Below are 14,181 nucleotides of genomic sequence, written 5' to 3'. Positions count from 1 at the left end.
CTTGTCTGGCCTTGTCTGCCAACAGGCCTGCTTTCATCCAGTAGGCTCAGAGCGGGTAGCCACAGCTTTATTAATCAAGTGTTTCTGTGTGTGGTCTGCTGAATTTAGACATCATTTAGGGCATGGATAGCACTGGATTGAGCTGGGAAGTGTGTTTTTTGGGGTGGTTTACCCCACTTCCATTAAATTTTTAATTTGGTGGTTCTTATTCTCTTTCCTATCCTTCTTGAGATAGTAGTGTGTGTATACACATTAGTATAACATAACCTTTGTTGACAAAGTCCCAGAAATGACTAGACTATACCTTTTGTACAGTAGTAAGTAAATTAACCACATAACAACAAATGCAACATTTCACTGATGTTCTTCTCCTGGCTCATTTGCTTTTAGGTGCACAAAAAGCCAGAGGAGGAGGTGTCATCATCATTACCCGTTGTACTGCCAGACAGACAGAAGTCCTGCTGCGCATCACATCGACGTGTGAACACAACTTGTTGTGAATCTGCGTCCTGCCTGACATCTGAAGAAGATGGCCCCAAAGAAAGGTACCAGGTCCAGTGCCAAGAAAGTTGTTGGTGAGAAGAAGGAACAGAAAAAAGAAGTGCCATTAACCACTACTGGTGTGCCGGCCAATGTTTTTTTTGGGAGCAAAAAAGTTATGCCTGCAGCAGCGTTGTCCGGGGAACCAAGCTGGGAGCAGGACCTCTGCACCGGCGGTCCAACCCCACCAACCTAGGCCCAAGCCCTTGAGTGTCTCAGAGGTAGCCAGTCTACTAATGAGCAGCGATGTTGAAATGTCATCATTGCAAAGTTGTACACAATCAATGCAGGCAACTCAGCACATAAGTGTGCAGCAGCAACAACAACAGCAGCAGCTGCAACAACAGCCACAACAACAGCAGCAGCTGCAAGAACAACATCAGCAGCAGCAGCCGCAAGAACAACAACAGCAGCAGCCGCAAGAACAGCCCACAATAGTAGTTGTTGCTCCTGATTTAGGGGCATTTCAGGAAATCGAGGACCCTTAGGTGCCCCTGTTGGTGGTCACGGCAGAAACGATCGGCTGGGAAGATTTAAGCCGGGTGCAGAGTAGCTAGAGGGCTAATGATCTAAGTGCATGATTGACTCAGGAGGACTTCTGCGGTCGCTGACGAAGGAGCGAGATCTCATCCGTCGGCAGCAGCAAATGCATACTGAACATTAGGACATTGTGCCTCAACGCCCCAGGCTCTGAATCATTAAACCTGGCAGGACTGTGTACATATAACCCCTGCAACCTTGTCTTGAGGAAGACCCGCCGTGACCACCAACAGGGGCACCTAAGGGTCGAAACATCGACGCACTATTTAGATCCAGATTGACCGGGTTTCTGTACTAAGAATGAAACTCCTGGATTAGAATCAAGCTTTGGCTTTCCAAATCTGTATATAAAAACAGTCTTTCACACTGTATATATTGTTCACTATCTTATCACTATGCACAACAGTCACCCGTAGACACTTTCGGAATTTCAAATTATGTCTCACAGTCTGTTTATTATAAAAATTGTATTGCTTATCATGGAATGAAGTAATTCTGATAAACTCTTGAGCCAACCCCTTAACGACCAGAACTGATTCATTGAGTACTGTCTTTTGAATATATGTGTGTGTTAAGAGAGTTTGTCATTTCTTCTTTTTTACATTTACTGTACCCATAATCAATGTCAGCTCTACCCGACGGAACCAATTTTTCTTTAATCGTCTAATTACCCAGGTTATGAGGGACACAGGGTCACCCCGTCTTTTGAACTATTCTTAACCACACCACCCCTTGTACTTATCTCCAGTTCAACCAATGTTGGCCTATTGTCACCTTGGACTGTTAGTAGTAATGAATCTCCATGTGTTTTTGTGCCCCTCTTTTCTGAGCACACTCACTAGGTGGATAGCTGCCATTATTCCGTAATCCTATAGCTTTTTGCAGTTGACCCAACTTCTCTTCCATGGGCTTCAGAACTAAGCATGGGCGAATTTTGCGAATTCGCGGTTAGCAAATTCATGCAAAATGGCAAAAAAAATCTGCGAATTCGCAGATTTCCCAGCGAAATCGAGGATTTTTGGGCGATTTGCACCGTACTTAACTGGAGTACTTTCTACTGGCTAATCAGTAAGTGCTACCTCGTTGGGTAAATGTATAGTGCTTTTCCTACACTACAGCTGCGTAAAGGGCCAGAAGAGTTGCCTCCAGTGACCATGTGTGGGTAACTTTGCCATCGCGCTGGCCAGGGTCCCTCGAGTGAGCTGTCCATCATAGTGTGTAAAGGGCAGGAAGACGGTGCACACCGCTAGTGTGAGTGGCGGGGCCAAACGGGGGGGCTTCTATACGAGTTCACATGCCTCTTGTGTGTGTATAAAAGGTCAGACACCGATCAGAGCAGCAGATGACGAGAAGGAAGCTCCTGGTCACGGGGATTGCGCCCGTGAAAGTCAAGGATGCAGAGGCCTCCATCAAGCATCATAGCTAATTTTCGACAGTAGATATGGTGAGAATGCACACCTGCCCAGCCTCGACAAGGTCACTTTTTTTGGGCTGATTACCTTTGCCACCGCGCCAAAGGGTGCCAGGGTCCCTCAAGTGAGCTGTCCATCATAGTGTGTAAAGGGCGGAAAGACGGTGCACACCGCTAGTGTGAGTGGCGGGGCCAAACGGGGGGGGGGCTTCTATGCGAGTTCACATGCCTCTTGTGTGTGTATAAAAGGTCAGACACCGATCAGAGCAGCAGATGATGAGAAAGAAGCTCCTGGTCACGGGGATTGTGCCTGTGAAAGTCAAGGATGCAAAGGCCTCCATCAAGCATCATAGCTAATTTTCGACAGTAGATATGGGGAGAACGCACACCTGCCCAGCATCGATAAAGCGCACATTTCTTTGCGCCTGATTAACTATGCCATTGCGCCAAAGGGCGCCGGGGTCCCTCGGTGAGCTGTCCATCATAGTGTGTAAAGGGCAGGAAGACGGTGCACACCGCTAGTGTGAGTGGTGGGGCCAAACGGGGGGGCTTCTATGCGAGTTCACATGCCTCTTGTGTGTGTATAAAAGGTCAGACACCGATCAGAGCAGCAGATGATGAGAAAGAAGCTCCTGATCACGGGGATTGCGCCCGAGAAAGTCAAGGATGCAAAGGCCTCCATCAAGCATCATAGCTAATTTTCGACGGTAGATATGGGGAGAACGCACACCTGCCCTGCCTCGACAAAGCGCACTTTTTTTGTGGCTGATTAACTTTGCCATCGCGCCGAAGGGCACCGGGGTCCCTCGAGTGAGCTGTCCATCATAGTGTGTAAAGGGCGGGAAAATAGTGCACACCGCTAGTGTGAGTGGCGGGTCCAAACGGGGGGTGGCTTCTATGCGAGTTCACATGCCTCTTGGGTGTGTATAAAAGGTCAGTCACCAATCAGAACAGCAGATGACGAGAAAGAAGCTCTTGGTCACGGGGATTGTGCCTGTGAAAGTCAAGGATGCAAAGGCCTCCATCAAGCATCATAGCTAATTTTCGACGGTAGATATGGGGAGAACGCACAACTGCCCAGCCTCGATAAAGCACAATTTTTTTTTGAGCTGATTAAGGAGTTACTGAATTTGAGCTTCAACTCAGGCACCTGCTTTAATTATTTGTATCTGTAAGTGCTTCCTGTTGAGGTTTAATTTTTTGACAGGAGCCTCGTTGTCTACTGATAACTATTCTCTAACCCTGCTTCGAGGTTCAGAGCAGGGTCAGAGAATAGTTGCAAGTAGGCAACAAGGCGCCTCTCAGGAAGCACTTACAGGGTTACAGCAGGTGCCCAAGTTGAAGTTAATTTCTTTGTAACCCTTTTGTAAATGGTTACAGAGAAATTAACTTCACCTTGTGCACCTGCTGCTGTAACCCTGTAAGTGCTTCCATGAAAATTTGTGCCGTTCGCGAATTTCCGGATTTTTTGCGATTTCGTGAAATTCGCGGATCGCAAAATCACGGAAAATCTGCAAATTCCGCGAGCTGAACGAACTTTCTGCCCACACTTATTCAGAACCGCGCTAATATGATCCACTAGCTCAGATAACATAGCCTCCTTAGCAGACTCAAGAGATTTTTTTACAATACGCTCAAAGTCCTCATAATAATTACTTAAATCAGGGAGATTTTGATCGTCAATAATCTCTGTCTAGGTACATACACTTTTCACAGATACCTTTATAGGATCAGAGCTAGATTTTGATTTCACTCCTTGTGAAGACCCCCCTGCAGCCTTAGCCCTAGGTTTCCTTGCAATAGGGATAGCTTTCTTTTTTACACACTTGTCATCTCCCTTTTTCCCCAGTCTCGGATTTTGCTTTCTTAGTCTAGCTCCCATTGTCGGACTTGGTGAGCTGATTGTATCATTTTGCCCTGGGGGTATAGCAATAATAGAGCAGTTAGTTTTCAACCCATCATCTCTGCCTGTTTCTATGGATACCAATAGAAATACGTGCGGAGTGCCTGAAATACTAGGTGAGCACATTTGAGTATGTGTTGGTTCAAGGGATAATCGCCTTTCAGCAATTTCAATTTCATGGTGTAATAAGGATTCTGCCCTGATGATGAAAGCAGGGTAGCAGCAGGACCCTTGCGTTTGCTCATATTACACTCATCACCTCTTAACTCTAAATATTATAAATTAAACAGGACACTTAAAGGTACACAAAGATTTCAGGCAATATGGAGATGCAAGCTCACCACACTGCTACTAAGCTACCAAAGTCCAAGTATCAGAGTGGTGGCCCAGTCCAGTCTCTGTCGAGCTATGACAGGCTGTACGGGCCCGCCCTTGGCCTGGGCTTTGCCTGGGCAGCGCTCAGGCACGCCCGCGTGTGTCTGGCACTGCGGGAGCCCTTACGTGCTTATGAAGCGCCTCTTGGTGCTTTGCGGTGATGCGGAGGAAAGCATAACAGAAGGATGCTGGGGGATGTAGTCCCTGTCCTTAGTGGCGCGAATGTGGCGGCAGGATGAACCGTTGCAGTCCCCCGTGGACTGTTTAGCAGCAACCAGCAGGCAGGCAGAAGTATGGCGACACTGGAGGCAACCAGGTATGAGTGTGGGACCTGCATTGCGAGAGCCCTCAAGTGCTTATGAAGCGCCTCCTGGTGCTTTGCGGTGATGTGGAGGAAAGCTCCACAGAAAGATGCTGGGGGATGTAGTCCCCGTCCTGTAGTGGCCCGAATGTGGGGGCAGGAAGAACCATTGCAGTCCCCCGTGGACTGTTTAGCACAACCAGCAGGCAGGCAGAAGTATGGTGACACTGGAGGCAACTAGGTAGGAGCGAGGGACCCACGCTGCGGGAGCCCTCAAGTGCTTATGAAGCGCCTCCTGGCGCTTTGCGGTATTGCGGAAGGAAGCGCCACAGGAGGATGCTGGGGGATGTAGTCCCCGTCCTGTAGTGGCGCAAATGTGGTGGCAGGAAGAACCGTTGCAGTCCCCCGTGGACTGTTTAGCAGCAATCAGCAGGCAGGCAGAAGTATGGCGACACTGGAGGCAACCAGGTATGAGCCAGTACTCATTCTAGACTACGAAATGTGTTTTATTAAAATAGAAGGGATAGTGTTATTTGTCTAGAATGACACAGGGGTATATTATCAAGAACAGCAATAAAATTATTGTTGCTTTAGTGGCAGGAAACTGCTTCAGGTTTTAGTGTTATGGAGTGCTTCAAACTGGTTTGTACTATGTATGTAGTGCTCTTACAACTTTCACAGTTCTGCTTCAGGCCTACTATTTTTTAGTTACAATTTTTATGAAATGTGTTTGTATAGTAATAAAAATGAATCATTTTTTAAAGTTTTTAATAAATACTTATATATGTTTATTTTTTACAGATACTGATTATCATCGTTAAAATAAAGTTATCATGCCGCACAAAGAAAGACAAATAAAAAGTCAGAAAAAGGATACTTATTTAAAAAACAAACTCAACCACAACTCTTGGAAGACCAACATGATGTGGCGAAAAAGAGAACAATTTCTGGTAAGACTTCAAAAAACTTTATGAAAAAGATTACTAAACTGAGACAAAAAAATAGAAATGTGCAAAGCAGTGAAAATGTTCTAAGCACAAGAAAAAGTGAAAAGAATAGGAAAGGCAAAAAAGGCAATGTAAAAACAAAGGATACAACTCATAGTAAAAGAAGAGAAAATCAATATAAGGATATCCGCCACAAATTATTTTGTTGTGAATAACTTACTGAAAGACACAAAAAAATATAGAAAGAGAACAACATTTTATAAAAAGAAGAAGCATATTGAATCCATTGTTAAAAAGGCTTTAATGAAGGCCAAAAGTAAGAGGTTAGAGATGGTTGTCCATTTGAGAAAGAGCAAATGGTTCATAGAAATGCATAGGAAGTGCTAGCTGATGAAGTTCTAGGCAGACGTCCTAAAGCCCAGTGTACAATTGGGATTGTAGTTGCATTTGTAGTGTACGACAAGAATCTATTGATAAATTACACAATTTCTTACAAGCATATTGTAAAAAAAGTGTTAAACAAAAGATTAAGCTGTTGCAAGGACTAGACCCTTGCAGAGTGAGAAAATATACTGGTTTGCAAGGTCATTTTCTGGCTTGTCTTTCAAGTAAAGTATGTCAAAGTGTTTTTCACCATTTCAGGATGTTGGCAGTACATCATACTCAAATGGGGAAGTAAGTGAGAAGATTGTATTATTGCAAAAAGTCCAGCACTAAAGTTAAGTGAGTTGAACAGTGCTCTTTTGTGAGGGCCAGTATCAGATGTGAAAAAAGTTTGTGATGATATTGAGTTTTGTTAATTTGGTCCTGAAGAAGAGAGTGAAGAAACCCAAACATTAATAGAAGAAAATGTTGCATGGAAAGTTGAACATAGTTGTACCAAAAAAAATTTGAAAATGAAATTACAAAGTTTAAGGTGATTCCAGGTGAAAGGCCAAATTTTTCTTGCATTTGTTGTCGCCGAACTCACTACAAAAATCAGACTAGGAGTGTTGATCTGTATTTAAATATTGAAAAAGAAAATAATGATAAGTGGAGGGAATTTGCAACTTTTTAGTTGGTAGAGCATTGTTTTGATTTGGGTTCTGATCAGCTTATTTGTAAATATTGTTGTAACTAGTTAGATGAGAATAGAAAGCCTGCTAGAGCTGTTCATAATAATTTAGAGTTAGTTGCTATTCCTCCACAACTGACAGATCTCAATACCTATGAGTCTCTTCTCATTCAGTGTGTGCACCCGTTTCAGGCTATTGTTCTTATGGAGCCTAAAACAGGTACATTGCCTCCTTCAGATTTACAAAGAGGATTAAAAGGAAGAGTGGTGTATTTACCTTTAGATTTAAAGAAAAATATTGAAACTATTGGTGTAGACAGTGTAGAAAGTGAACCTCTAGTTATTCTTGTTGATGGTGTGCGAACTGAGAATAGGAAAATCCGGCAGGAGTTAGTGAATGTTAGGAAAGTGCAAAAGGCAACATTGTATTTGATAAAAAACAATAAATACTATAAGAATGCTTATATAGGAGAAGAAGAAATACTTTTAGAAGAAGATACTGAAACGTCAAGTGGACTAATTGAAAAAGTGGATATGTTAAGATGTGAAGAAATCCATGAACAATATAGTGTGCATCCACTTCTTTCAAAAGAAGTGAATGGAAACACAATTGATTTGTTCCAAATGAAAAAGGCAAAAGGAAGTCCCATGAGTGTATGGGAAGAGAGCTTGGAAACTTGTTGTTTACCACAGTTGTTCCCAACTGGAAAAGGAGGACGATATGATCAATGTCCTGTGCAGATTCCTGCATCTGAATATCGAACAACAAGTTTATATGCAGAAGATCCAAGATTTCGACAATGTATCCCTTAAATATTTCATCTTTTGTTTGAAAGTGACTTGTCTGGACTTTCATATGCAGTCAACCATATTCTAAAATCTGAAATACATCTGCAAAATGTATCTGCAAAAGATTTTATGGATAAAGTGCACCAGAGAGATGATCATCTAGAATCTCAGCTCAGTAATCTGATGGCATGTCAGCGTGGGACTAATGAATATTGGTACCATTGTCATGGAGAACTGAAATGTATGCTGCAGAACTTAGGAACTCCAACATGATTCCTTACCCTAAGCTGTCCTGAGTACGCTTGGGATGATTTGCTAGAATTTCTTCGAGAGGCAAATTCTAATATAAAAAACATTGAATACAAGACACATGGAGAATTGTGCTCTTTGGATCCTGTTAGTGTATGCAGGTATTTCAATCATAGATTTGAGGCTATGATGTCTTTTATCTGCAATAAAAAAAATCCTCCTGTAATATCGAAGGAAGAGTGAATAGTTTTATGTCATCTTTGTGACATACTATCACAAGAAAGTCTCCAAAAAATACCTACAACTTAAGATGAAATGAAAGTCAAAATGCATAAAGGACTTCAACCCAGTCATTTTGTCCATGTGGAATGCTAACATGGATATTCAATATGTTGCGGACAATTCCATTGCTGTTGCTTGATATGTAACATCTTATATTACAAAATCAGAAAAGACAGATTTGAAAGAAATGTGGGAAGAGATTTCTCACGAGAAGACTCTAAGTAAGAAATTATACAGTTTCAGTTTCAAGATGTTATCGCATCGAGAAATCGGAGCAAATGAATGCTCAGATTGGTTATCATTGGCAAGTCTATACTCAAAATCTAGAAGAATCCTTTATGTGAGTCTAGGTCTAGCAGCAATGCGAAATCGGGTACTGAAATCTGTTCAGAAAATTGAATATTTAGCAGAAAAACGTTCAGAAAGTACAGATATTTTGAAAACGAATATGTTGGACACATATTACCCAAACAGAAGTAATCATCTTGAGAACATGAGTCTCTATGAAGTGCTGTAGAACTACACTTTTAAACGGAATACTACAGAGAACATCAATGATGGAAAATATGGAGTCATTGTTTCGGAAGGATGTTTGGTGAAACAAACAAAAGGAAATTTGATTACTCACAGGAAGCTTACTTTTGACACTGCTGATAAAAGGGAATTTTACTATTTAGCTCTTTTACAACTATTCAAACCATGGCGTTCAGAACTGGAATTAGAGCTATGAAGATTCCTTTAATGCTTGTAAAGACAGCATACAATGCAGTGCTTTTGCAAATTGTGTAAAAATGTTGAACGAAGAAATTGATCAAGAAGCTACAATTGCATCTGAGATTGCTAGAGACAGTTCTCATTATAGTTAAAGTTCTGCTGTACAGAGTCAAGATCCACTAGGACAACCAATTGTTGAAAAAGAAGCAGCAATCGCCATGCATGAGGTGGAAACAGCTCTGTATCAAGCTCCAGAAGATGTAACAAACGAAGAAAATTTGGAAGAACAAATAAATGTTGAGCAGAAAGAAATATATGAGCAGGTGAGACAACAGATTGACCATGGATTACTTCATGAAAAGAAAGAGTGCTCATGTATGTCATTTCAACCTATCCGAATGTACGTGAGTGGACAAGCTGGAACGGGAAAAAGTTTTTTAATGAAAGTAATTACAAGTTATCTACAGAAAACAACTGAGCCACATTTGTCTTGTGTTATCACTGCCCCAACTGGGTTGGCAGCACACAACATTAAAGCAATTACTTTACATTGTTTACTAATGCTACCAGTGGAGCATGAAAATAAATTGGAATATCACAAGCTATCTGGAGAAGCTTGTTGTGAAGTTTCAAGAGTCTTGAAGAAAATGAAACTTCTCATTATTGATGAGGTAAGCATGGTCTCAAACGTAATGCTTGCATTTAAGAATGCAGGAAATTCTTAAAACAGAGTATGACGTATTATTTGGAGGAAAACAAGTCCTAGTTTGTGGAGATCTACTGCAACTGACTCCTGTAAAAGGACAACCAGTTTTTAAAATACTTGCGCATGAAGACACCAGAAAGTCTCTGGGTAGTGTTGGAAACGTGAACATTTGGTCATATTTTGAATACAAAGAACTCATTACAAATATGCGAGAGGCAAATGATGTTGATTATGGAACTATTCTCCAAGATGTAAGAATGGGACTACTGACAGAACATGGCAAATTAGCTTTACAGACTGGATTACTTTCCAATTTGTTTCCAAATGAAAATATAGCTCCTGAGAAAATATACATGGAAATTGCAGATAAGAAATCTGTAATCTGCTTAATGACAACACTATGTGAGTGTTCTATATTCAACAAACAACCTTTGAAACTGGAAAATGAAGAAATAATAAAATCAAAGCCATTGATAAAATACAACATGAAGAAATCACTATTATTTTGAACAAAAAATTGAAGACAAAATTCGATTCTTTAGAAAAATCAATATCTAAAACTGCTGGTTTAGAAAAGAATCTTTATGCATGTAGGAACTGTCGGATCATTTTAAGGCGTAAATTAGATGTAGAAAAAGGTTTAGTTAATGAAGCAATAGGCAAAGTTGTGGATCTTGTTAATTATCAAAATAAAGATAGTATTGAATTCTAAAAAAATTACATTTGAACAGATTAAAGAAGTGAAACAAATTGGTTGCTGTTCTGTTCGTTTTTTGATTGTTAAAGATTTATATGTCAGTAGGAAACAGTTTCCATTTTCTCTGGCATATGCAGTGACTATTCATAAATCTCAAGGTTTAAGTGTTGACAGTGCTTTGGTGAACATTGGAAGTATTGTGTTTAAAGAGGGTATGGCATATGTTGCTTTGTCCAGAGTCAGAACATTATCTGGTTTTTTTTGATTGATTTTGATGATACCAAGATTACTGCATATGCCAACTGTGTCAAAGAATACAATAGTTTAAGAAGAACATATGCTCCTAATTTAGGACAATATCCTGTATTTGAAAAGCGTGTTGTTGCTTGGAGAAGAAGGTATGAGAATATCTGTACTGAAGATGTAGAGAAGGGAAAAAACAGGAAAATGTTGTGATTGCAAGCAAAACAAAGAGGACACTGTTTAAGAGATTATTGGTTTTCAGTTTGAAAACAGTTCTGGTTTCAACAGCTATGCTAATGTAGAGGTCATTGTTGTTTTTTTTCTTGAAGGTTTGCAACATCAAATTATGGAGATTCAGGAAAAAAGATGTTCTTTGTTTCATTCTCTTTATGAAAAATTGAGAACAGATAAAAGTAAAATATAAAGCGTTTCTGATGTTTGTAATATTTTGGATGTATGTTCTGGTTCTACACAATTTACACAAACTATCTACCAAGATGCCCAGGAGTTTCTAATATATATGCTTACAGAATTGGAAAATGAAGGTGTAGACATAGAGAATATGTTTGGCCTTTGTTATAAATGGGACCATCATTGTGAAAATTATATGTATACATGTAGCACTAATGTAGACACTGAAAGATTTCTATATTTGAGATTACCGGACTGTAAATCAGTGTCTTTCAGTAAATTAGTTAAAACTGCAAACCAAAACATGGAGTGTGGGCAATGCAAATCAGAAATGTTATCAACATTATTTATCCAAAGATATGAAAAATATATAATTTTAATGATGCAACGTTGTACTGGTGATGGAAGAAAATTGGACACTTTAATAAAACATTTTGTTGCTACACAACTATCAATATCTAGAATGACTTTTGTAGCAGTAGCAATAATTTTCCACAATGGTCCTTCAATAACATCAGGACATTACACTGCATATCTCAAAAGTGAGAAAGGCTGGAGTCTTTGTAATGATGCTGAATTGGTTTTCAAACAACGTTTGCGTTTTGAATTGCCAAATTCCTATCTAATATTTTTAAAGCCAAAGTTTTGCGAAGATAATTCAGCCTCTGAGAAATTTATTGTTATCATTTCATAGGATTATCATTGGAAAATTTAAATGAAAATTACTGCAAAAATACATTTTGGCCTCAAGGAAATGTATTTATTTGAGTTATGGACTTTTTCATTGTCTCGATGTATAATTTTAAGTGGCATTATTTATAGTGTTTATAAATTTAAGTTATACAATTTTCTTAACAGTACTCATTTTATATATATATATGTGATTTGTATTATCTAATATTTTACTATAGTTGTATTATTGTTTTTTTCTAATCTAATTGATTGGTTTTTTTTGCACGCTATTATGTGATGAGTACAATTAAAATCACTGTTTCTAGTGAAATTCAATATATTCTGAGAACAGCAAAGAAGGCAAAAAAATACTTTGTAAAATGTTCAAATTATGCTGTCCTGTGTATTATTATGTTATAACTATTTTTCCTATTTTTTTACCGATCTTATCATATTTACCACCATTTAGATTATAAAAAACAAGTGAATAAAATGTGTACTGTTTTTTATGTGTATTACTATTGAGGTAAGTTTTAGTAAGTCTTAAAATGGAGATTTAGCTGTGTTTCCACACAGTGGAAGAAAAGGAACATGGATGGACTAGATTTATGTCAGAATATTGTAATGCAAAAAGGTATAAAATAGGGGACGGCTTCAGAACACCTGTCTGCAAGATATATGGTATACTACAGAATAGAGTAATATGGTTCTTTTGCAGGTATAGGTAATTTAGGATTAAAAGAAATGAAACTTTTTAATTTAAACCACATTAGTCAGTGTTTTTGCAAATGTCATATTAGGTCGCATCTCTTCCCTTCAGTAATATATAAACATGTCCTAGTAGTCCCTTAAAACGTAAATAGTTGTAAATCTATCTTGTTCTCTGTTATCAGTACCGTAATTTACTCCTATAATAACAATATGCCTAGCCATTAACTCTCTTTCTTATTTATAAGGTGAGGAAAAGGCATTCTGTGTACCTTTTCTTTTCCATGAAAATATAATCTCATTATACACAGTACTTTGCATTGAAAAGGTGTTCTATAGGTTTATGCTGTGCGAGTTTGCACAGAACACTCATAAAACAAGACACATTTCCAAATGTATCAGAAATAATAAATGTGGACATGTTTGTGAATGCTACACCATCCTTCTATTGGTATAGCAAAACACAACGAGGAAAATTGTTTTCACTTCTCCTCATTTTTTCACATTCAATATATGCTGGAATGCACAGCATATATGGAAGGAGAAAAATCCCTTTACTGATTGTTTTTGTGTAGGAAGGTGTCCCTTCTTGGACTAAAACAATCTCCACATGACACAGACATCCTTGCTCCATGGTGCAAGGGTTCCTGTGTCACCACATGCCTGCAGTTTCTGCAGCTGTGCAGAGAGAAGCACAGAGTTGCAACATATTTATGTATATATGTTACATCCTTGTGCTTCGGAAGTACCACAGCTTGCTGTAGTAGAACAGTTTACAGTGTCATGCTGCAGCACTTCCTTATAATTCTGCACTTATGCATTCACCACACATCAGAAATGTATTTTTATAGTCAATTATGCACTACACATACATTCTTCTCAACTTTCACACACTAGCATACTAGTTTAGATCGTTCTTTAACGATAATAGTTCGAAAATAACTTTTTTTTGGTTTTTTTGGGGTGAATTTGTTGAACGATTTTGTATTTTCTTTTTGTTTTTTTAAAGCAGGGGAAAACATGAGAACTGGAAAAAGAGAACTAAAAGGTGGGAGGAGAGGAGAAAAGAAATCTAACAATGGTGGTGGTCAACAGCTCGACACACCAGATCGACTGACTGCTCTCCATAAGCTATCAGCCGTCCACATTTTACTATCAGCCATCCACTTTTTACAAAGGTCATTCAAAGTTTCCTAAATTGAGGACGAATATCAGGGTGTGCGGTAGAGGTTTATGGTGTTGGTCCACTCATACTCGGGCCTTCTGAAGAAGCAGGAAGAGCCTCTCTCAATCTCCTTAACTCCTCCTTTGCAAAGTTGACCGGATGCTTAGATTGCAAGTGCTTCCACATACTTGCAGTTCCGCATGAGTTTTGTTGGGGTCTCCCGTAGAAAGCACTTCATTGCATGTTCGGCAACTAACTTTTGTTGCAGTCCCCTTTTTTAAGCCTGTTGGGAAGGTGAACAATTTCCAGACAATGCTGGTATATTTTTGCTTTAGTGGAGGTTCAGAAGCAAATTCTTGCTGTGATGAGTTCTCTGAATCAGAGGATGATGGTGGATTAGCAGCCATAGTATCTTTAAATGAATCTCTTCTTCAAAAAAGAAAGAGCAGCAGATCTCACAGGATGTCTTTCACT

This window comes from Lissotriton vulgaris, chromosome 4_1 (genome assembly GCF_964263255.1).
Source record: "Lissotriton vulgaris chromosome 4_1, aLisVul1.2, whole genome shotgun sequence".
Lineage (NCBI taxonomy): Eukaryota > Metazoa > Chordata > Amphibia > Caudata > Salamandridae > Lissotriton > Lissotriton vulgaris.
The sequence above is the reverse complement of the archived record's forward strand: the minus strand, read 5'-3'. Positions refer to the sequence as shown.